The sequence below is a fragment of the Mauremys reevesii genome, linkage group 9 (assembly GCF_016161935.1).
Source record: "Mauremys reevesii isolate NIE-2019 linkage group 9, ASM1616193v1, whole genome shotgun sequence".
Lineage (NCBI taxonomy): Eukaryota > Metazoa > Chordata > Testudines > Geoemydidae > Mauremys > Mauremys reevesii.
Window position 1 is genome coordinate 45,250,455 of NC_052631.1, and position 25,049 is coordinate 45,275,503.

A 25,049-nucleotide genomic window follows, 5' to 3' on the forward strand; every position below is an offset into this window, starting at 1 on the left:
ACAGGTTGAAAATCTTCGTGTTATTTTAGCCTTGTAGCAAGTGTTCTCATGCCATTGTCATGGTGGTGATGCTATAAGTTTGAGATCATGGCACTTTGATTTGAAAACACTACTTTCAGCCACTTAAAGACTTCTCAAGAGATTAAATTTCCCAGGCTTGTTCTCAGACCAGAAATCTAGGCATTTAAATTGAAAAGAAAAATGAACAAACAACACTGTTAATCTAATTTCTGAAATATTAAGTCCCTGTTTTCACAACACCTACATTTGCGGCTTAAAATTGAGCCATCAGTATTTGTTTTAAAGTAAAACATTAGCATGTAACTTTAGAGATCCTTGTTTTCATCAAACTGTGCCATGGTTTAGGGCCCAATTCCTAGATTTATGCCAGAGATCTCTTTGAAATCACACTAATAAGGATTATTCAGATAAAAGTTGCTAAGTTGGGCTCCTTGTATTACTCTCCAAATGTTTTTAAATTATGATTATTATAATTTGTATTGCAGCAGCACCTAAAATCTGCAGTCAGGTATTAGGGGCCCGAGGCATTGTAACCACAAGCAGTGAAAAGATGGTCCCTGTCCTTAAGGTGGCCTAAGGTGGCCCCATCTGGGTGCCCATTTTACCACCCTCTTGTCCCCCATTCCTCAGTGCAGCAGTGCCTGCTTGAGGTGCTTTCTGTAGCTGCTGAGCCAGCTTCAGTCTTTGTCAGGCTCTGCCTTTTCCTGGCCCTTTGTCTGTCTTGTCTATTTTTAGATTGCAAACTCCTTGTGGGAGGGACAGTCTCCGAGTTTGTACAGTGGCTAGCACAGTGCGGCTGCAACTCGATTGGCTGCTAGGCACTACCATAATAAACACGATAAATAATACGAGCTTACATTCTAAGGCCCCAATTCAGCAACAATTTATGCAAGTGCTTCAATTACACACTGTAAATAATCCCCATGGACTTCAGTGCAAGGATGTACAGCACGTAAAGTTAAGCCTTCGCATGACTGGAGCCAAAGTAAAAATATCCATTACCTCGGCTTGTGCTGCGGTGGACCCATCTCATATTTCACAGCCAAGTCCATAGAAAGTCTACATTGACCGAGTGAAAGCTCTTATTAATAGATATCTATTCTGATTATCAACAGCATGCCATGGAGCAGCACCACAGGAAATGTTTAGTCTCTCCCTGTGTTATTGATGATGCCTGTCAGTTAGCACGTGCTGGAATTTTATATCGCCATTGTTCACAGATCTGCTTAACAATGATATTTTTGTCAGTGTTCAGAATTATTTTTTGTGAACTTCCATTCTGATTAGGTAGGTAGTCAAGCAAACCATTTGCTGTGGGCTAGCCCAACAGCAAAATAGTGCCACGCAGGAGAACCAGACACAATTCACTATCCTACCTCATGTGGTCTGGGCTTAAAGGAGTTTGCCCGTCCTGATGGAAAAGGGGGTATGTGGTGTGTGTATAACTCAACTGCAATCACCTGGGTCAGGAATTCCTTTTTTAGTTGAGGCAGCTGCTATTTTGTGCCCTGATCCTGCACTGAGAACTGTCCAGGAGGACCACTGCCCCCATTAACTATGTCCCCTGCCTCCAGCTGTCTCCATGCAGGACTGAGGCCTTAGGCAGTAAGGCTATGCTTGGTATAGATGTGTTCTCTGGTCTGTTTCAATAAGGATTTGGTTTTGTTGGCTGTAAATCTCTTTTGGACGCTGCATAAACAGGCTATATGAGAAGAATTTGTCTTGTATTAACCTGCATATGGTCAGGAAGCAAAAATCACTGAGGGCTAATTAAATATTGTGGGCTAGAGACCATTTAGAAATGAATGAATTGAATCTGAAGACAGTTGCTTTCTGAATAATGGGAGTGCAGAAGAAGACATGAAAGCAACTGACAAATGATCTTGGAGGTAGAGCTTTTCCAGAATGCTTATGGCTAATTATCTTGCTGCTCTAATTTTGTTTTTTCAAGTGTATTCTAAGTTCTGCACTAGCTTCCTTGAAGTTCTCCTTTGGGCAGAGACCTTTGAGGCCTGGTCTACACTTAAAACTTAAGTTGATGTAGGTCAAGGATGGGCAGCCTGTGGCATGTGGCCCGTCAGGGAAATCCACTGGCGGGCCGGGACGGTTTGTTTACCTGCAGCATCCGCAGGTTCGGCTGATCACAGCTCCCATTGGCCACCACTTCCCGCAGCCCCCATTGGCCTGGAGCTGCGAACCACGGCCAGTGGGAGCTGCGATCGGCCGAACCTGCGGACGCTGCAGGTAAATAAACTGTCCTGCTCGCCAGCGGATTTCTCTGATGGGCCGTATGCCAAAGATTGCTGATCTCGGATTTAATTACATCCCCCAAGGCTGTGAAAAATTTCACTCCCTGTGTGATGTAGTTAGATCAAGCTTGCCCCTACTGTAGACACAGCTAGGCTGACAGAAGGATTCTTCAGTCAACCTAACTAGGGCATCTTGGAGAGGCAGATTTATTACAGTGACAGAAAAAAACAGTTTGTTGCTATAGAAAGTATATACACTACAGCAGCGCAGCTGCATCGGTGCCACTGTGCCACTGTAGCACTTGTAGTGTAGACATAACTTAATAGTCTGCTTATTTGGTGGGTTGTCTCCAGTTCTCTTAGGTCTAGCCTTTAGGTGGGAAAGTATCCTAGAACCTAACCCAAAGCCTACTGTACTCCATTGGAATGTTTCCATTGACACCAGTGGGCTTTGGATCAGGTCCTAAATGACTGGAGGTTATTTATAAAGAGGAGGCAGTGTTTGCTATTGCTATACTGATCACATAGCAGTGGATCATCTTTCACTGTTCTGTCAGGTAAAGTCAAGTGCTTCTCCGGGAGATTAGGGATTGATTAAAGTCTCCTTGAGCTCAGGGATACATTTCTGTATTAATCTAGGAATTATATATCAAATATCCAAGATCTCTGCTATGATTTGTAGGATATATTCTGAAAGTCACCATTTAGAAGCAGGCAAGCAATTTTTTTTACACAACATTTTGTCCAAAATCAGGCAATGTTTTAGTGGATGAAGAGCTACCCTTTGACCCTGGAATCGTGTTTATACTGCTCTGTAGTGAATGAAGCTGGGAATCTAGAAGGCTGGGACAGGTATTCCTGAAGGCAGTTCCATAAACCATAATGTCTACTTAGAAAAGAGACAGGACTAAGTTAGCCTAGAAGGTTCATGTTGCAAAGTCCTAGAAGGTCTTGGCAGGCTAGTGAAGAGATGACATCCACCTGTGCATCTCTTGCCCAGCACTGTAGATCAGTAGGTTCTTTTTAGTTCAGATTTTCAGAAGTGCTAGCAATTTTTGATGCATCAGTTGTTGGGTGCCCAATTGGGATACCCTAAAAAGGAGTCTGATTTTTCAGGCGATCCTCTGCACTCAATCCACTGAAACTTAGGCCCCTTGAAGTAGTCACTAGCTGCGGTGAAAGAATTGATTTTTTTTCAGTTAGGAGGCTGAACCAAAAAACAAATTTGGTTTGGTTTGAACCGAAACTGAATTGTTTTTATTTTTTCTCACTGAAATGAAAAAAAGAAAAAAAATACTTTCAGGTTCACCCAGGCAGTTAATTCAATCCAGATCTAAATATTTTCTTTTTGGGGTGATTTGGAGATGTTTTTCCCTCTCTGAAAAATGTAGCTAAATTTCTAACCAGAATGTCACTGTCATTGCCCCAGGAGTATGGCTTTTATGTCAGACATATTTGACTCTGGACGTACTGATACATTAGTACTCTGTAGTGAATTACTCATTCATAGATTTTAAGGGGCTGCAATGATGGTTTACTTTTACCTTCTGGGTAATAAGTTCATCCAATAAATTAAAGAGCCGAGTTCCACACTTTTTACCCCCCTAAACTGCATGGATCAGTGGGTAGATTTGGGACCGAGGAGACTTGGGTTCTGTTCCCAGTTCAGCTATTAAACTGCTGTGTGTTGTTAGGGAAGCCTCTTTCCACTCACACCCTTTGTCCTGTTGATTTAGGCTGTATGCTATTATGATGTACAGTGCCCTGCACAATGGAGCCCTGATTTCAGTCGGTGCCAATAAGCATTACTGTAATATGAATGCTCCATAACAATTGCAGCATCTGAAGAAGTGGGGTATTTTTACCCATGAAAGCTTATGCCCAAATAAATCTGTTAGTCTTTAAGGTGTCACCAGACTCCTTGTTGTTTTTGTGGATACAGACTAACACGGCTACCTCCTGATACTTGACACCATGCAAGAATCTGACTGCACTTCAGTATCTGTAGACCAAAATGCTACTGAAAAGTATAAGTAATACAATTAATTATGTAAATTTTCATAGATTTTTAGTAGCACTGTGAAAATAGATGCATTGAGAAAACAGGAAGAAAAAGTGCCAATATCATTTTATCACCAGCTGACATCCAGTATAAACTTGATTAAGACAGTCTAGTGTAGATTGTTCCATGGTGACAGAAGAGTCCTCCCTAGTATAGAGGGCAGCATGGAGTAGCTTGCTCTAATGGATTTAGTGATGCTGTAACTTGATTGCTGGCAAAATGTTAATTGCCCTATGGTACAAGTTAATAACAAAAATAATACCCCAAAGTGTTTTGAAAAATGACTCCAGTTAGCAGTAATCATGTATTTTGGAGCAATTAAAATGAAACCACTGTAATTTTTTATCATAAATCTTTGTAAATAGAAAATCACTCATAATTTGAGGCCTCAGGGCAAATAGCTATGGAGCCAAGCCTACAACACTCTGTTATCTCATGAAGATGAATACATGGCTCCGTTTTTAATTAAACTGACTTTGTTGAATATGCCCTTGTTGTACAGTCTGAATTACATTCTACTTTGTTGCACTGTGTAAATTCAGAGTTTTGGCCTCAAGGAAGTTACTCTGGTTTTACACCAGTGTAATGGAGGGGGCCAGAATGCAGTTCTCTCTCTTCAAAAAGGATGCAGGGAGAGAAGAAGTGGTTTGGCTATTCAACCCAAATATTAACTGGGTTAAAGGCATTACCATGTCTTATAAAGGGTTGTTTGAGGTACGTCGGGGGTAGTTTGCTATTAAATTTGTTGGACTGAGGATGGTGCATAATGGTTTTGCTCTAGGACCAGGAATTTTGACTGTATTTCCTCTTGCTTCATGTGGGGGAAGTGAATTAATGCAGGCCTGGAATACATGCTGTTGACTTCTTCCCTTGCACATGGGTGGGTGGTTGGTGTTGGGTTGGAGGGGGAGCAGTGTGTGGCTGGGGAGGGGTTACCAAGATTTTGTCCTCTCCATGCCCACTTGTTTACAGTGGAGAGCAGTCTTTGCTGCACACCAGATCCAAGATCTGGGTAGGGTGAGCAAGACAGTACTCCCCTGATTGACTGAGTGAGACAGAGAAGGCACAATTTTGCCCTTTATTTATCAGTTTTCTTACTGAAAAAAATATTAATTTCCACACAGGAGATTTTCCAGTTATGAATAACACACTTTTTGATTAATGGTGATTTCTATGCGGGTCAGATCCCCTGTAGATAGAATTCTATATTCAATTCACTGATCTCATAATTTCAAAACAAACCCAACCAAACAAAGCCATATTGCTTTCTGAAAAAGTTTGTTTCAATTATATGAACATTTTGGGGTTTTCGGATAAACAGAGAATTAAAGCCAGCTTTTTGTCCCGAACTCAATAAGAACCAAACCTTAATTTGAAGTTAAGAAAGTTTGGCTGACTTTATTTATTTTATTTAGCTATTGAATAACAGAGAGAATACTGGAATGGTCAATGTTGATGAAGGAAATGTATGAGGAGAGATGAGAAGTTATCTTTCCCCCCATATTTACTGTAAGGAGGAATAGAGGTGTGGTGGAGATGCAGGTCTGAGTCTTATCACCATAGAGGTTATCCAGGGAAAAAAGGACACCGAAGACAGATTTCTGAGGAACACCTACAGAAAGGCAGATGAAAGAGGAAGTGGACCAACCAAAGGTAACGCTGAAGTCAGCAAGTTTGGAGGAGAGCCAGAAATCGACAGAGTCATGGAAACCCCTAAAAGAAGGTGGTCTTTGCTACCAAAGAGAGCAAAAATGCTGAGGAGAATGAGTACATGGTGGAGACCCTTAGAGTATGTCTACACTGCAATTAGAGACCTGTGGCTGGCCCGTGCCAGCTGACTTGGGCTCTCTGGGCTTGGGCTAAGGGGCTGTTTAATTGCAGTGTAGACATTTGGGTTCAGGCTGCAGGCCAAGTTCTGGGACTCTCCCACCTCGCAAGATCCTAGAGCTAGGGCTCAGACATCTACATCACAATTAAACAGCCCCGTGAGCTCAAGTCAGTTGGCATGGGCCAGCAGCGGGTTTTTAATTGCAGTGTAGACATACCCTTAGATTTGGAAATGAAGAAGCCCTTAGTGACTTCTTGTGAGGGCAATTTCCATAGGCTGGAGAAGAAGGGAGACAGATTGGAAGGGCCTGAGGAAGGAGGTGGAAGAGAGAACTGGGAATAGAAACTTGCTCAAGAGGCTGCAGGCAAATACAAGAAAGGGATGGCAGAATAGGTACAGAGAATACGATTGTGTAAAGGGTATCTTTGGGCTAGGGAAAAATGGCATCTGTGAAAGCACAGGGGAAGGAGCCAGAGGATAGAGAACAATAGATGATAAGAGACAGGGCAGGGATGAAGGAGCTGTGGGAGGATGCGGTTGAGTTGATATGTCCTCCTGTACTGTGGGGTCAGTCTTTTAGGGCTGTTAATATGGCACTTTTCAAGCACTAGAGACACACATGGATGTTAAGTTTGGTAAATTTATTAAGGGTCAAGTCATCCTTGCTGTGAGGAACAGTCTATGAAAGGGCCAGCAAAGGGTGAATTTAAACTCACAGGATCAGATTCTCCATTCAGACTAGCACACTCACCGAGTGTGAAATGCTGCTAAATCATAAAGTCATGATTTTCACCCACTCTCACTGGTGTGAATGACTGCACGAGGGGCAGACCCACAAGGGCATGCCTCTCTCTTAGCCCCACCCCCCCATTCTCCTAGTATCAGAGGGTCTCACAATCGTTAATGTATTTATCTCACCACAGGCCTTTGAGGGAGGGAAGGGCTGTTATCCCATGTTACAGATGGGAACTGTGGCCTGGTTTGCTCAAGGCATCACAGGAAGGCTGTTGCTCAGGTCCCCTGTTAGGGCTCTAACTGCTGGATTCTCTCTCTCCTCACTGCCTTCCTCCAGATGCTCCCATAGGGCGGGAGAATTCCAATAGCTTTACTGCTCATGATTAATGCAGCAACCTCAGGCCCATTAAACCTGCATATCATGCCACAAATATTCTCTCTGCCCATATTGTTTGCATAGCATTGTAAATTAAATACATCATGGGATTTTGCAAGCTATTAAAGTGTGATGACTGTAGCCAACACACTTCTCAGAATAGAACAGGACTTCACAGATGTCACAGACTGTACTGATAGAACTTATACCGTAAGATTATTATTATTATGAATAATTTGTATTGAGGTAGTAGGATTGGGGCCTCGTTATGCTAGGTGCTGTACAAATATTGACTTCAGTGAAATTATGCAAGTAGAGAATTTGACACCCAGACATTGTTTTGTCAGATGGAAAAAGAGAGGTACTTTTTCCAAGCACCGTGCAGTGACTTAGCCACATGAGATCCCATTAATGTCAGTTGTATTCATTGTGCGGCTAAATCCCTGTGCGTTGCTTTGAAAATTTATCCTTGTGGAGGTTTTTCCTATTAATTTACTGTACGACAACAAATGACTTCAAACTGCTGCTTTGCTCTCCCCATGACTGCTGCCAGGGTAATCAGGAACAGCACAGAAAATGATTAATGGCTGATTGTGTCAGGCAACGTGATCAACAGATAACAGGTGGTTCACAAAAACATATGGTAGAATAAACACATGGGGCCAAATTTATCCCAGGTAGAGCTCCATTGAGTTCAATGATGTTACACCAGGGATGGATTGGAACTCTTTGATCATCACACCAAGTTGGTCTTTATAGTTTCGGACTGAGCTGAACTATGTCAGCATAGCAGAATTAGAAGTGCTACATCATTTAGGCAGCTGCTTAGCACTGTGCATACCATCACTATTAGATGGCTATAATTAAGAATTTGATTTTGAATTCATTTCACCACCGTTCATTTCACATATACAGGTCCCTGAACAAGGGATGGTGAGTAACCCCAGAAATATGTTTCAGAGGAGGGGCCTGTACCAGCAGCAAATTACCACACTCCCTGTGTTGGCTTAGCTGTGCTGACTGGTGCATTGGGAGGACTCAGCAAAGGCATTGCCTGTTACCTGCCCTACCTGCCTTCTCCCTGCCCATCTGCTCCAAGGGGTGTAACTGGCTGCAAGGTTCAGGTAACCAGTGCAGGGCTGTTAGGGGGTTCTCCTTGCCCTGCGTGGGTGTTGCTGTCTAACCCTTAGGCTCTGTAGTGTAAATAACCCATATGGTGGCATAGCTATGTCAGCAGAGCCTCCTAGTGGAGATTTAGCATATACCAACAGAAGGAGTTTTTCTGTCCGTGTAGTGACGCCACCTCCCCAAACAAAGTGCTGACAAAAGTATTCTTCTGTTGGCATAGCTGTGTCTACAAAGATAGTTTAGTCAGCATAGCTATGTCTGTTAAGAGGGTGAGGTTATTTTCACACTCCTAGCTGACATAGCTATGCTGGCAAAACTTTGTAGTGTAGACCAGGCCTCAGTGTCCACTCATTCCTTACTCAAACTCCCAGAGAAGTTAGTGCCTGGGCAAGAAGTGAGCCTACACTGAGTAAAGACCCCTCCCCCTTCCCCAACAGTCTTCTTTGGGATTATCTGAATAATTCTGCATTGCAAAGGAACCCAATTCTTGATGCCTTTGCCGTTGTCTTATTTTTATTGTCTCTGGGTAAGCTTTGCGTCGCTTATAATTGATATTTTATTGTTGACTTTGGAGATTTGTGTTTTATCAATGACATGTTCTGAGCGAAACGGCTGGAATGCTTCTATCTCCCTTTCCATACCCAGGGGCAAGTTGTGGTGATAAATGAGCCCTGACAAGGGATGATTTACAGCTCCATTGCCTGAAGGTACACTGCAGATCCTTTTGTACAAATTAAAACCTGCTTCAAAGTCCTTAAATTTTTCAGGGTAACCTTACTACTTCTTCCCTGTCAGAGCTCTCCTCACAAATCACTGCCTTCTAAGCTCTTTTAAAAACATTATTTTAACAAAACGTCTTTGCTGTCCATTTATTTCTCTTTAAAGTTACTTGGGCTTCAGTCAACATTGGCTCCATGTGGCAGGGCAACTCTGGGCCAACTGTCTGCTACTGTGCAGCTCAGGAGGCTGTTTTATTTCAATGGTATGTGCACCTTCAGAGAGACTGAATATGCAGGAGGATGACTGCTGCTTCTTTCTCTTACTGTCCCTCTCCTAAGAGCAGCTGCCAGTTACGAATCACAGCTGGAAATGTGTTTAAGCTGCCTGGTATACAAGAAAGTGAAACAAGATACCTTAGGTGCCCATGTTACACAATGCTGACCATCATACTGCAGGGATCATGTGTCAGTTGTGTGCTTTGAATGCCATCAGTAAGAAGAGCTTTGTTTTCAGAGCTCTCAGACCTTTCTTCAGACCTCAGGCCATGATATTGGGAGGGAGTGATTAGAGCCCTAGGTTCTGTTTCCTGCTCTAACCTTGATTTCCCGTTTGACCATGGCAAGTTGCTTAATCTATCAGTGCCTCGACTTTCTCATCCGTAAAATATTTACTTTTACCTATTGGTTTTCATTAATTCATGTTTGTAAAAGTGCTTTGAAATTCTCAGATGGAAGGTACCAGAGAGTGCAAACTTTCATTATTTAGGCGATAGTAGGAAAAGACATGTAGATGACAAACCCTCCTCGGCAGCAATGGAAAGCTTGCTAAGTCAGTCTTGTGCTACCTGGGAGTTAAGGAGCCTGTAAGTGAGAGCTAGTAAGATGTTGTGAGTGTCATTTTGTAATAAATTGGAACTGATTCCGTTTTGTCTTAAAAAACATGTTGATGCCAGAAACAGTGATGCTGAATTTCTTCCTGTTGTAGTCCTATGATGTCAGTCCAAATAGTTTCATAAATGCCCTGAGTTCAATGCACTTGGTTTATCCGCATTCAGGAACATATGGTGCATGGAGACGTTGCCAATAACATAATTACTGAAATATTATAGTCTTAAGATACTATGTTAATTTACCTGTTAGAGTGTGTCACACTCATTTGCATGATTTTCCAGGTAGTTTCATTCCATAATCCAAGCAATATTTCATTGGTAGAGTTGTGCAAAGGTTGTGGATGTGACACAAACCTGGCAACAGCTGGCTTTGTTAAATCAAGCACAGATCAATCCTTTTGCCAGTGTGTGTCATGGGGAGGGGACAACTGAAGACTAGAGAGTAAATGTTTTCATGGGTAGAATCAATAAACACATGATCATCAGTGCTCACACTCCCAGCAAGGAGAGCTCTTAAGGCAGGGTAAAGCAAAGAGACAGGATGCAGCTGTTGTAAAGGTAATCGGCAGGTAAGTGTGTATTACAAGTTCCCCTCTGGGCCAGTCCACAGAGGGTGAGTTGTTACAGCTCCCTTTACAAAGCCTTAGGTGTTTAGCTTTAGATGTCCCTTGTTCAACCCCCAATGTGCTGTTCAAGAGGGTGGCTGTCACATAAACACGAAAAGTGTTTCACTGGGAGCAGGATTTGACTGGTTGGTCACTTTCTTGCACCTCTGGAGTCAATGCTCAAAAATGTGGGAACAATCCCAGAAACAATGGGAGCAAGTTCTGTCCTTGGATATAAAAGTGGAACATAGCTTTGACTGGAGAGCACCCAATATAAAGCCTTTATCATATGAAATAAGGGTTTTGATGAGGAGTCCTTGGGGCACCTTAGAGACTAACAAATTTATTTGGGCGTAAGCTTTCGTGGGCTATAATCCACTTAATCAGATGCATGGAGTGGAAAATACAGAGGCAGGTATAAATACACAGCACATGAAAAGATGTGAGTTGCCTTACCAAGTGTGTGTGTGTGGGGGGGTCAGTGCTAATGAGCCAATTCAATTAAAGTGGAAGTCGGCTAGTCTCAACAGTTAACAAGAAGGGAGGAAAATCACTTTTGTAGTGCTAATGAGTTCAGTGTAATCAATGAGGCCCATTTCAACCAGTTGAAAAGAAGGTGTGAGTATCAGCCGGGGGAAATCAGTTTTTGTAGTGACCCATCCACTCCCAGTCTTTATTCAGGCCTAATTTGATGGTGTCCAGTTTGCAAATTAATTTCAGTTCTGCAGTTTCTCGTTGGAGTCTGTTTTTGAAGTTTATTTTTTTTTTGAAGAATTGCCACTTTTGAGTCTTCTGTTGCGTATCCAGGGAGATTGAAGTGTTCTCCTTCTGATTTTTGAATGTTATAATTCTTGATGTCAGATTTGTGTCCATTTATTCTTTTGCGTAGAGACTGTCCAGTTTGGCCAATGTACATGTCAGACAGGCATTGCTGGCACATGATGGCATATTCATATGAGGTCTCACAGACCACTGACAAACATAATGGATTGAAAACTATCCCTTCCAGACATCAAGTTGTGTATTACGCTGTGTAGCTTTTCTCCAAGCAAGTCTAAAGGATTCCCAGGTGTTGCATGCTGATTAAGAAGTATATAAAATATTAAAATCAAGGATTAGGATTGGCCTGAATCTCTAATAAATGAAGCCAATAATGTATGGAGTGAGAGATTCCATCTCCTTTCCAAGAAGAGCTCATAGAAAGAGAATGAACTGAACATACACACAGAGGAAACATGCAGTAATGGGTATGTAGAAATGAGTTAATGAAAAATCATTGACCTGGCAACATATACCTTGTTTTTCCCAGAGAAGAAACTTCATTTTTCCCTGGGTGAAAATCAGGGTTATTCATGACAGGACATAGAGGTAAAGGGCCTGTTTCAAATTTAAAGTGAAAGTGATCTAATCTCTTGGCATTTAATGGGATATGTAACACAGGTTTAGCTTAATTATGACCATCAGTAGTACATAATTATGGTGTGGTGAGAAATTCAGGAAAGCTCTCCAAAGATAAGTTGTTGATTGCAACACACTCCCCATTAATAATAATTAATACCATGTACTAAATGAGAAAAGCCAGATATGCTGTAATTAATCACAATAAGGCAAATTCTTGCTTATATCAGTGTAACTCCACTGATGTTTTTATAGCTACTTCAGATCTACACTGCAGTGAGAGCAGACTCAGCCCAATATTATAGCCTGAGCTCAGAGAAACTGATCCCCCAGATCAAGAAGGGACACCATCTTTTTAAAGTATCACTCTTGGACCTTTCCCAGACCAACAAGGGCTTGACAAATGCAGAATTGGGCCAGACAACCGAAGGGGAACGGAAGCAGGTTGGTGTAGTTGTCCATGACACCACAAGGGGGCACTAACAGACAAAGGCTCAGTTATCCCAGCCTCATATCAGCATTATGTTTGGTCCTTCAGTGTATTATTCTTTATTTATTATTTGTATTGTGGTAGGCCTAGGAGCTCCAGTTGTGGACCAGAGCCCCAGGGTGCTAGGAGCTGTACAGCCACAGAACAAAAAGCCCCAAATGCGCTTATAGTCTAAGAAAATATAATATGAAATATAATATACTTTCAAAAATCAACAGTGCTGTATGTTTCTTCTAATATTGAATTTGGGATGTAAAATATTATACATCAAAGATTCTCAGACCATGATCTGGGGCCCAGTAACATGATACTGCTACTGCTGCTACCTCTTCCTCCTCATTTCCATTAAACTACATTAAAATCCAATTAACAATATTGTAAATGCCTTCCCACTAGTACTTTTGCATTTAAACCACCATTGCAGATGCCATGGAATGCAACTGCCAGTGTGAAGGGAGGTATATATGAAGCACTTTCTCCATTAAGAGGTAATCAATCCTGGCAAAGCATTTGCATCCCATATTAATTGTGGGCCAGATTCTGCTGCCCTTGGAGAAGCACCTTATTCTGCAATTAGTACTGTTAAGATCAGTGCATTGCTCACCATGAGCAAGGGCAGCAGAATACATGGCCTTATATGAGACATCAGATTGGAATCCTTCGTGGGATTAACAATTGGGTGTGCAAAGGCATATTTGGGAAAGCAGGCATCAAAAGAAAAAAGCAATAAGAATTTAAACATCTCCTCCTGTATGTATTCTGTGTAACAACACCCATCAGAATGAATTTGTTTGGTATTTATGCTTGTGTCATATGGACTTTCATTGGAACCCCCCCGCAATTTGGCATTAGTTAAATGTACCATTAACATGAAGTGTTAGCTTAAAAAGCTCCTCAGTAGCTTTCCACCCTTGAAAGCATTTGCTGAAACTATATTATGTGCTTCATTGCCTGCACTGTATTTTCTCTGGTATTGGTTCCCAGGGCTGCCCAGAGGATTCAGGGGGCCTGGGACAAAGCAATTTCGGGGGCCCCTTCCATAAAAAAAGTTGCAATACTATAGAATACTATATTCTCGTGGGGGCCCCTGCAGGGCCCAGGGCCTGGGGCAAATTGCCCCACTTGCCCCCCCCCCCCCAGGGCAGCCCTGTTGGTTCCTTAGCTGACTGAAATTCTGAGGTAAAACAAAGCATTAAATTTTGTTTAAAAAAATAAAAAGGCTGTTTTGCCTTCTTTGGCATCTGATGTTAAGAGTTGAGCTGTTGTCATAAATAATGAAAAATTTGATACATAGCCTAAAAGTGTAAGGAAAGGATTTTATATGATTTTTCAATAGCTGTAAGTGCAAGCAGAGCTGACATCTAGCAGAGGTTGTTCTATAAACAATCTTGTAATGAGGAAGAGCATATAAAACCCAAGATAGATTTCTGCCTTTTAATGAGATGGGAAAATATATTACTTTAGAATATACAGGCTATTTTTCTTTTAAAAATTCTCGCCTGGCTTTATGCATATTTTGGTTGAAAATTCCAGATGTGAATGAGTTTTCTAAAGGGGGAAAAACTTTCCCCACCTAACATAAAAATACATTGTTTGCAAAGACAAGTTTTCTAGACAATCAAGTCAGTTACTAAGATACGTCTTTTCTTACTGAATTCAATCTCAGTCCATCTACTGGGTTTTGCAGTGTAGCAGCTTCCTGCCACTTTATGAAATTACAATAGAAATAACTGTTACTCAGTCTAGCAAGAATAAATGTTTGTAGAACCCACAGTGGTGATTTGTTAAATGGATAACCTTGTTGCGGAAAAATTGTATTGTTTGCACAGGGTTTCATCTGAGCTGGTGCTGTAGTTTCTGAAAGAGGGAAAGAAGTGCATTCATTTAGCAGATCTTTGTTACTGAGCTAATATTTTATTGCACTGTAGAATGAGTTCTGCACTGCAAAGTTATTCTTTTAATTATAGTGGTGTGTGCATAAGCACCACTATAGTTAAGATTGCATCATGACTTCTCTTTAAAGGGTGACCTTTCTAAGTCCTCTAAAATCGACGTGCTTAGTCAGATCCCTCTAAAACTTGGTGTGCGTGAGGCGGGTCTAGGGTGGGTTTTTTTGTATACACCTTGTGCATGGTAGATCGCTGGGCTGCTACTAGCAGGTCAGGCTTCTGCACCAGATATGGACTGGCTACAAAGCTTTTTTCACAGGGAGAGAGATATTAGAGATACAAAGTAAGCAGTCCTGGGATAAGAGGGAAGATCCTCTCATGGATCTGTGCCTGGTTAAAAGACAGGAAACAAAGAGTAGGAATAAGTGGTCAGTTTTCACAGTGGAGAGTTGGTGTTGGTCCTGCTTTGAGCAGGGGATTGGACTAGATGACATCCTGAGGTCTCTTCCAACCCTCATATTTTATGATTCTTACACTGAGTGACTGAATAATTGCTAAAGCGACAATATGGAAACTATTCAGATTTGGAAGCACATTAATGGGGAAATTGGACGGTGTATGAGTGACCCCAAGATGTGTACTGTGTGGTATAGAAACATTACAAGTAGGGCTGTTAAGCAATTAAAAAAATTAATTGCATGATTAATCGCGCTCCTAATAATAGAATACCATTTATTTAAATATTTTGGTGTGTTTTCTACATTTTCAAATATATTGATTTCAATTACAACACAGAATACAAAGTGTACAGTGCTCACTTTATATTTATTTTTGATTAAAAATATTTTCACAGTAAAAAACAAAAGAAAAAGTATTTTTCAATTCACCTAATACAAGTACTGTAGTACAATCTCATTATCATGAAAGTTGAACTTACAAATGTAGAATTATGTACAAAAAAAACTTCATTCAAAAATAAAACAATGTAACATTTTAGAGCCTACAAGTCCACTCAGTCCTACTTCAGCCAGTCGCTCAGAGAAACAAGTATGGTTACAATTTGCAGGAGATAATGTTGGCCGCTTCTTGTTTACAATGTCACCTGAAAGTGAGAACAGGAGTTTGCATGGCATTGTTGTAGTCGGCATCACAAGATATTTACGTGCCAGATGCGCTAAAGAGTCATATGTCCCTTCGTTCTTCAGCCACCATTCCAGGGCACATGCGTCCATGCTGCTGATGGGTTTTGCTTGATAACAGTCCAAAGCAGTGCGGACTGATGTATGTTCATTTTCATCATCTAAGTCAGCTGCCACCAGCAGGTCGAGTTTCCTCATCAGAGTGCTGCTCTTTTAAGACTTCTGAAAGCATGCTCCACACCCTGTCCTGATCAGATTTTGGAAGGCCCTTCAGATTCTTAAACCTTGGGTTGAGTGCTGTAGCTATTTTTAGAAATCTCACATTGGTACCTTCTTTGCATTTTGTCAAAACTGCTGTGAAAGTGGTGTTAAAATGAACAACATGTGCTGGATCATCATCCAAGACTGTTATAACATGAAATATATGGCAGAATGTGGGTAAAACAGAACAGGAGACATACAATTCTCCCCCAAAGAATTCAGTGACAAATTTAATTAACACACTTTTTTTTAATGACCATCATCAGCATGGAAGCATGTCCTCTGGAATGGTGGCCGAAGCATGAAGGGGCATATGAATGTTTAGCATATCTGGCATGTAAATACTTTGCAACACCGGCTACAAAAGTGCCATGCAAACGCCTGTTCTCATTTTCAGGTGACATAAATAAGAAGCAGGCAGCAGTATCTCCCGTAAATGTAAACAAACTTGTTTGTCTTAGTGATTGGCTGAACAAGAAGTAGGACTGAGTGGACTTGTAGGCTCTAAAGTTTTACATTGCTTTGTTTTTGAGTGCAGTTATGTAACAAAAAAATCTACATTTGTAAGTTGCACTTTCACAATAAAGAGATTGCACTACAGAACTTATATGAGGTGAATTGAAAAATACTATTTCTTTTATCTTTTTACAATGGAAATATTTGTAATAAAATAATATAAAGTGAGCACTGTACACTTTGTATTCTGTGTTGTAATAAAATCAATATATTTGAAAATGTAGAAAAACATCCAAAAATATTAAATAAATTTCAGTTGGTATTCTATTGTTTAACAGTGCAATTAATCATGATTAATTTATTTGAGTTAATTGCATGAGTTAACTGCGACTAATTAACAACCCTAATTACAAGCAGACAGCGCACTGTTCCCTGGTACACCGTTGGACAGGGCTCAGAAGATCTTTCTCTCAAACATAAAAGTCAGTATTTTGGAATAGAAACCCTGTTGGTGACTTCTCTTGCTGGCCCAGCCACAGCCCCTACCCTCCAACCATTCTGAAACATGACCAGGAACACTGTTCCATTGCAACAGAGTTGTCCTTTGCTCTTGACACTGTGTGTGAGGCAGGTTGTAGGAGGAGAGGATGTAACAGCACTAGAAATGGTTGCATACCAGTGAGTGAAGACTTAAGGGAAATTCAATCTTTGCTTGTGGTGGGGTGGCCTAGGGACTATAGTGGGGTCAGGGCCATGTTGTGGAGGGAACACAGTGAATAGGACAGGACATGCCTGTTGAGGTAGGCCGAAGCAGGGCTAGTGGTGCCAATGATGTGAGGGGAGAGGGTTGGCTGGCTGGGTATGCAAATTGAAGGACATGAGATGTACAGCTTCCTAAATGACTATTAGCTACTACCTATAACATATCTTTTCCCTTTTTTTCTTTTTGTTTTTAAAAGCTAGGAAATTCAATGGCACAAATCTACATGAATACAGCGTTCAGGATGCGTGGTGTCATGTCGCCCCCTGGCAGAATGCTGAGTTGAGCAAACCTCAAGCTTTTGAAACCCAGGAAATGCACAGTTAAGGTTGCCTATGCAACTTTAACTCGGCCCTCTTGCAGCGATGCCCCAATCCGCACCTTTAACACATGTACCTTTACTTTGCCAATCCCATAGTACAACCCCCCTCTTCTCCTCCTTTTACAACCCATTCGCCTTCACCCACAGGATTCCAGTTAACACTCTTAAAGGACAAAAAAGGGGTGGGGGAAGAGAGGATGCCCACACCACCTTCCCTCTGCACACTTTTTGAGCAATGCCTCAATATGTGCATAGCAGATACTCACACTGGCCCTTGGCACTGTAAGATTCAAGAGTTTCCAGACCCTGGTGTACACTCACACACTTAGCCATCTTCTCAAGAAGAATAGCACAGGTACAATTTAAGAACCACTTCACAGCTGTTTACAGCTCCCTTTCACTTACTCACTGATTGCCATGCCAACCTACATTTTCACTTAATTATCTTTAAAGCATTAGAATCCTCTCATATTCCACCTGCTAGGGTTGCCCGGTGTCTGGTTTTCAACCAGAATGGCCAGTCGAAAAGGCACCCTGGTGGCTCCGGTCAGCATACTGATCAGGCTGTTAAAAGGTGGTGCAGCGGCGGTTAATGAAGGCTACCTGCCTGCCATGGCTCCATGCGGCTCCTGGAAGCAGCGGTATGTTCCCCCTCCGGCTCCTACACATAGGGGCAGCCAGGAGGCTTGCATGCTGCACCGGCTCTGCAGCTCCCATTGGCTGGGAACCACGGCCAATGGGAGCTGTGGGGTGGTGCCTGCAGATGGGGCATCACGCAGAGTGGCCTGGCCGCACCTCCGCCTAGAAGCCGGGGGGTGGGGAGAGACATGCCGCTGCTTCCGGGAGCTTTTTGAGGTAAGCGCCGTCCATAGCCTGAACCCCTGACCCCCTCCCGGGCTCCAACCCCTGCCCTCCGAACCCCTTAATCTCAGCCTGGAGCACCCTCCTGAACCCTAAACCCCTCATCTCGAGCCCCAGCCCAGAGCCCGCACCTCCAGCCAGAGCCCTGACTCTCCCTCCCCCCGCACCTCAATTCCCTGCCCCAGCCCAGAGCCCTCTCCCGCACTCCAAACCCCTCAGTACCAGCCCGGACCCCCCTCCTGCACCCCAAATCCCTCATCCCAGCCCCCACACCAGAGACCTCACCCCCAGCCAAGCCTTCACCCACCGGCACCCCAACCCTCTGCCCCAGCCCAGTGAAAATGAGCGAGTGAGTGAGACAACCCTACTCACTGCTGACAATGTACTTTGTAACAAAAGCCCCATGCCCTGTTACTGACATACCCTACGCAGTTCTGCGCAGAAATGATGCATGCTTCATCCTGAAGGCACTCATGCACCTCTTCGCTTTGCTCCCACAAACACTGCGAAACCTCATATCACAATCACAGCTCTGTCACACACCTCCAAGTAATTCACATGTGCCTTCATATCACAAACACACCTTTACCAAGTAGGCCCAACTATGGCCTCCACCAGTTAGTGTCAATACATCCAACACTGACAGCACCTGGTGTACATCCAATTAACTTCCACTGGTTACTGCCAACTTCCAGGGAACGTGGCATGAGCAGCCTTTCTTCTTGTCTTTTTTTCTTTTTCTCCTTTTATAGTATAACCTGGAATCCTGTAGGTAAGAGTTAATGGGCTGTAAGAGGAGGTGTCATAAACAGATAGTTAAGGGTTAAGGTCTCTTTTACCTGTAAAGGGTTAACATGCAGTACCTGATGACCACCTGACCAGAGGACCAATCAGAGACAAGATAATTTCAAATCTCTGTGGAGGGAAGCCTTTGTCTGTGTTCTTTGTGTAAGTGTTCGTGCTCTTTTTGGATCTAAGAGAGGCCAGTCATGTCTCCAAGTTCTCCTGGAGTAGTTCCTACTATCCAATAGTGAGTATTAATTAGAAAGGCGGATTAGTCTTATAATTTGATTTCTACATTTGCAATTGTGTGTGTTTGCTCAAGGAAATTCTTTATTCCTGTTTGCTGTTACTTTGCTTTTACTAAGAAAGAAAGGAGGGGGAATTCTCTCCAGAGATTGATAAGTTTAGACCCTGTATATTGTTCCATCTTGGTTACAGAGACAGTGACTTTCTTTTTATTCTTTAATAAATTATTTTCTATTAAGGACTTGGTTGATCCTTCCTTGGGTGGATTCTCAGGGAAGGGGGAGGGGGAGGCATCCCTCTGTAGTTAAATCCCGGTATCTCTCCAAGGAAAAGGGAGGGGGGAGGAAGCAGGGGGAATGGTTTATTTCTCCTGGGTGTAAGAACTCCATGGATTTGGGGCTCTTGGGATCCCCAAGGATTTTGGGGAAGGACTGTGTCCCAATCCACGTACCTGATTGGGTGGTGGCAGCTTTTACTAGATCTAAACTAGGATTTTAGTTTAGAGGGAAACCAGTGCAGGTCCCCATTTTGGAACCCAACAGCTCTAAGTGGGGGTGAGACCTATGACAGGAGGTGAAGAGCTTGTACATTTCAGCAACACTTGGGTTGGCAGAGCAAAGGTGTGTATGTTAATGGGGTGTATTGGGGCATTACTGAAAGAGGGCAGAGTTAAGGGTGCATGGGAAACCTTATCTGTGCATTTCCTGGTTTTCAGAAGTTTGAGTTTTGCTCAACTCATCATTCTTCCAGGGGACAATGTACCACCAAGCTACCTGACCTTTGCCATTGAATAAGTTTTATTGCTTTATTGGGAATTCATGCAAGAGTTTCACTGTATATGACTGGGTCAATAAATGAAGTTTAGAGAATACAAAGATTTTCTTTTGGAGATTGCCTTGAGAGATTAAATATAGTGGCAGGATGGTCTAGTGGGTGGGGTAGAGCACTCAGCTGGGAGACCTGGGCTCAATCCCTGGCTTGGACACAGACTCCCCATGTGCCATGGCGCAAGTCACTTAATCTGCCTTGTGTCTCAGTGTCCCCTCTGTAAAAACAGGGAAAATACTTCTCTACCTGCCAGGGGTGCTGCGAGGACAAAATCCATTAAATGATGGTGAGGTGCTCAGGTTATGCTGATGAGGGGCCATCTGTGCAATCTGCTTTTCCTTTCCTCCCCTCCCCTATGATTTAAACTAAAATTATCCCTGAAGGCTGTAAAACATAGTATAATGCAAGGCTGAGACTGTACATCTTGCCCCGAGGAAGAGTCAGCGAGGGACAGTGCAATTGCAGAAGCAGCCCAGGGAAGCTGCTGTGATGTATATCGATCGTATTATAAAATAGTAATATAATCCGCTTCTGGCTGACCTCAGATGCAGCAAATGCCACAAGGAGGGCTGCTTTCATAAGAGCTGCATCTAGTTTTGTAGATTCAAGAGGATTGAGACATCCTAGACAAGATCTGGAGCAGCATCCAAACTTTAGGGTTATTGAATCGGGCCTAGTTTTATCCCCTTCGGAATGAATTGTTCCTGTTCTTCTAGACAGACATTATAGATAGCTCAACTTTACTATTATTCAAAATAGATATTTATTGTTATAGCAGGTGTCAGTAGGCAGTGCACTTACAAATAGTCATCCAAGTCCTTTTTCTTAGTGTGCAAGCAAGTATTGACTCCTGGGGAGACATTCTGTGTGGTTGCTGGCTCTGGGTTACGCAAGTTTTCTGTATAGAGGCACTTTTGGGAGAGAAGGATGTGAGCAGCAGGAGAGCTTGCTTTCTGCCTTGTGCTCCGATTACTCAATTCTGGAGGCAGAGTTGCTCTGTAGAAACTGGGCATTGGTGGTGGACTGAGATTCCTAGGAGAAAGGAATACTCTGCATGCTGTTTGATCATCTCATTCCAGGACTGGTATATGTGTGTATAAATAAAGCAGGTTACACTTAAAATAAACCCAGATTCTATGTCACTGATTCCTCCTTCAATGAGACACCAACCTGCAAGGCCCCAGATATCTGCTACCACTCAGTGGAGGCGCAAAATTGATGTCAGAATAGGACAGAAAAGGGGACAACATTATTGTCATTTGGTGCACAGACACTGGTTTATACAATTGCCATTCTAACTCATGAATACATACTCAGAGGGATTGTCAGAAGTGCCTCGGGAATTTGGCTGTCCAGTTGCTACTTAAATGAACTGGTATTGGGTTTCCAGATTGTTTAGGCAGCTTTGAAGATCTCAGCCCCGTTTATTAAGCAATCACATATGAAACACTACCAGAAATTGGAAACGGCAGGCTGTATACACCTTCCTGGCATGCTATCAACAACAAAATACCTCCCCTCAGGATACACAAGGCACTTCACAATCAGTCATATTCAAAATAATATTTAAGGACCATTAAAACTTCAGCAGAATAATGGTTCTTCACTGGGCATTTTGAATAGCAACAGGAAGTAAATTCCACAATCCAAGTGCATAATTACAGAATGCTGTAGCTCCCAATGTCAAACTTAGAGCAACTAAGTAACCAGCTGATTCTGACCTCCGAATGACTGAAAAAAACAGCAGATCTGTCAAGTATGCTGGACCCACAATCATTACATGCCTGATGGGTAAGTAAGAACTTTAAAATCAATACAAAATTTAATAGGAGGCCAATGTAAAGGTTTTAAATGGAAGATGCTGAAGGGGCAACTCTACAAGCTTGGGAGGAAGAATAATTACTTCTAATTGGGTCTGTCATGCCTGCACAGGGCACTAATACATTCACATCAGTTCACTATGTGACATCAGAAGAGGAGATGGCTTTGGTACTGAAGAATTCAGGTGCTGCATGTTACATTTTAGACTGAAATCACAACCTTAACTCCTACCTCAGCTGTGTCAATATGTGTATCTCTGACATCGGAGCACTTGCAGACTGTAAGATGTGTCCTTTTCCCATGGAAAAGTGAAAGTTCAGAATGAAAGTTTTGTGTTGTAGCAGGTGGTGTGCTACTGTAAAGGCTGGAGGGGTAAAGGGGTGACTTATTAGAAGGGTGAGGACCACCGGTGAAAGTGGGGTGCTGTGTGGGGCTAAGAAACCTGATCTATTTTGTAACAAATTTGCTTCTTTCTGGGGAATTTCTTTCACTTTTTTAGCTAATTTTCCTGAGGGAGGTGAAAAAAACATCATAGAAAAGATCAGCCTCTGAAAAATTTAGTATGTATCAGGAACATCAAAAACGTAACAAAAGGCTTAAAAGTATTTATTCACATATTCCAACTGTCAAAATGTTAATTACTGTCTTTTCTGCAATCATTTTCTTCCTTTTTAGTTTAGTTTAAGGCTCATTTAAAAAACAAACAAACAAACCACAACATCTTGTCTTTGAATGATAGCAAAAATTATAAAAATAAGTAAAGAGCATAACAGTTAGTGTCCACTTCTGAAAACTTGGTTTAGCTGATGCATATTCATCACTGTATTATAGAGAGAGCTCCATGGAGCTTGTTGTTTGGCACCTGGGATCTGCCAATATTAAGAGGAGGAAAGTTGGAAGTTGGAGGAAACAAAAAGGACCCTGTGTTTTAGGCTTTATCATTTTTAACTAGAGTAATTCAATGCACAAGTCACATTCTGCATCTCTGCAGCCACCTCACAAGCAATTCATACTGTGCTTCAGATTAAGAGAGATGTGCCTGATAAGATTGCCACCCAGAGTGAGCCAAGAATGATGAGCTACCTCTTCCTGAAAAGAAGTGATATTTCTTTGAGGATGTGATACAATGCCATGTGTGCTTCTATTGTGTGTCAGGATGTTTAATTACACCACCACATGATGCATTTCGAGACCGAGTCAAAATGAGACTCTTAACCCATCTCTATAGACATTCTTACGATTGACCTGCTCCAGAAGGATGCCATCTAATAGCTTTCTGAATGACCTCAATTGGCATTCTTCTGCCTCAACAACCTTGCCTGAAGTCAACCTGTTAATGATTCTCTGCATGAAGAAGTGCTTAATGACATCTGTTCTAAGTCTGTTGTTCTTTAATTTCCAGTGTGCTCGTGGTCCTATCATCTGGTAAGCATTATCTACAGCAAATTAAGAATTTATGTACTTCAAGAAAATCTTGACTGGAGGCTCATCATAGGGAGGGCTGAATGGGGAACTTTTTCATTTAATTTAAAGATTGAAAAATGTATGTAACTTGGCTTCTTTAGGGACGATGAAATTTCTAACTCTTTAATAACGCTATCAAAGCTTTACAATGTGAACAGCCTGACTGATATAGAGGTGGCTTGGAAGTTGTCACACACAAAGTAAGCCTAAAGTATAGCATCTCCCTCTATGTGTATCTTATGTCAACCAGGTTCACCGCTCTCTGACAATAGAACTTAATAAAGCAAGATGAGCTAAGGCAATATTATTCATGTGGTCCCTCTGCTTCTTGGTGCATATAGGGCACAGCCCCAAAGTGTGGGGTTCAGGGGCACAGAACCCCAATTTTCTTGAGGCTGTGGGGGAGCGTAGGCCAGATTAGCCCCCGCTACACCCATTTTACATGTTTCAGAATGCTGGCCTGTGCCCATCAAGCTAGAACCACTATTGGAACCTCCCTAAACCATTCTTGGGCCCAATCCATTCACATAAATGGAAAGACACTCAATGGAAGTTGGATTAGGACCTTAGAGCACTTAAGTAAGCAGGCATGATTCTGAATTACAGCTGGCTGGAAATGATTGTTTTTGTTGAAATATTTGTATCAACTATACACAGAATACACACACACAGCACATCTGCTAAGTAGGAATATACCTTTCCTTCAAGGTCATTATATATAATATGACTTTTAAACGCTTAATTTAGTCTCCAAGATGGTGGCCATGATGTGATGAAAAGGTCTCTCTGTTGTTACATTTCAATTGACTGATCTATCTCATTTATTAAGCATATCAAAATTGACACTTGCAACATGAAAGAACACTTATATAGCCATTACTGAGTTATTGGGGTGGATTTCCTGTCTCCTACTTCCTAGTTGTTCCTTTAATTTTGGAAAGAGAAACCATCAGATACTGAATATTTGTATTACATAAATTGCTAACACAGTAAAATGTGCTATGAGGTGTATTCACTTTTAAACATTCCAATGTCTTCCCTGATATTGAAGTTGGAAAATGGAATAATTACTTTTTGCATTAGCAAGTTGTACTGTTAAATTCCCTCTGCACCTTCTTACTGTTGTGTCAAAATGAATCATTATCATCTTATTAAGGTGCCCCTGCTATCCCATAACAGTTATAAACTGTAAATGTATCCCAATTATTCATGTACTGACTTCATGAATATTCAGTAAATATTAAGAGGCGCTGAATGTACTTACTGGGGTAATTGATAGGACATAGCTAAGTGGCCCTTCTTCCTGATGTGTGTCTCAGGGTTTATGGGGGACATTCCAGCACCCAGAAATGCTAACTCATTATGAGAATACCCTTTCTTTGATGGGCACAACTCTGTGTATGTGTGTGTGTGTGTATGTATATGTATATCTGTGTGTGTCCCTCTGTATACTCTCATGGGGAAAGGCCTGGCTCAGTGGTGATAATGCATATCAGAGAGAAGAAGGCCAGCTTCTCTTCCAGAGAGAGACCGTGGGCCAGAATGACAGGAATTGGAACCAGTATCTTTATAAATATTTTTAGTGCCTTTCATCCAGACTCCCAAAGCACTTAGACTGTGGACCAAATGTCCTTGCTTGTCCCCTGAATAAGCTCTTTGGGCATTAGCTTTTGCTTTTGGCAATGAGCTGAATACATTTGTGGTGCTTGTCATAGGTT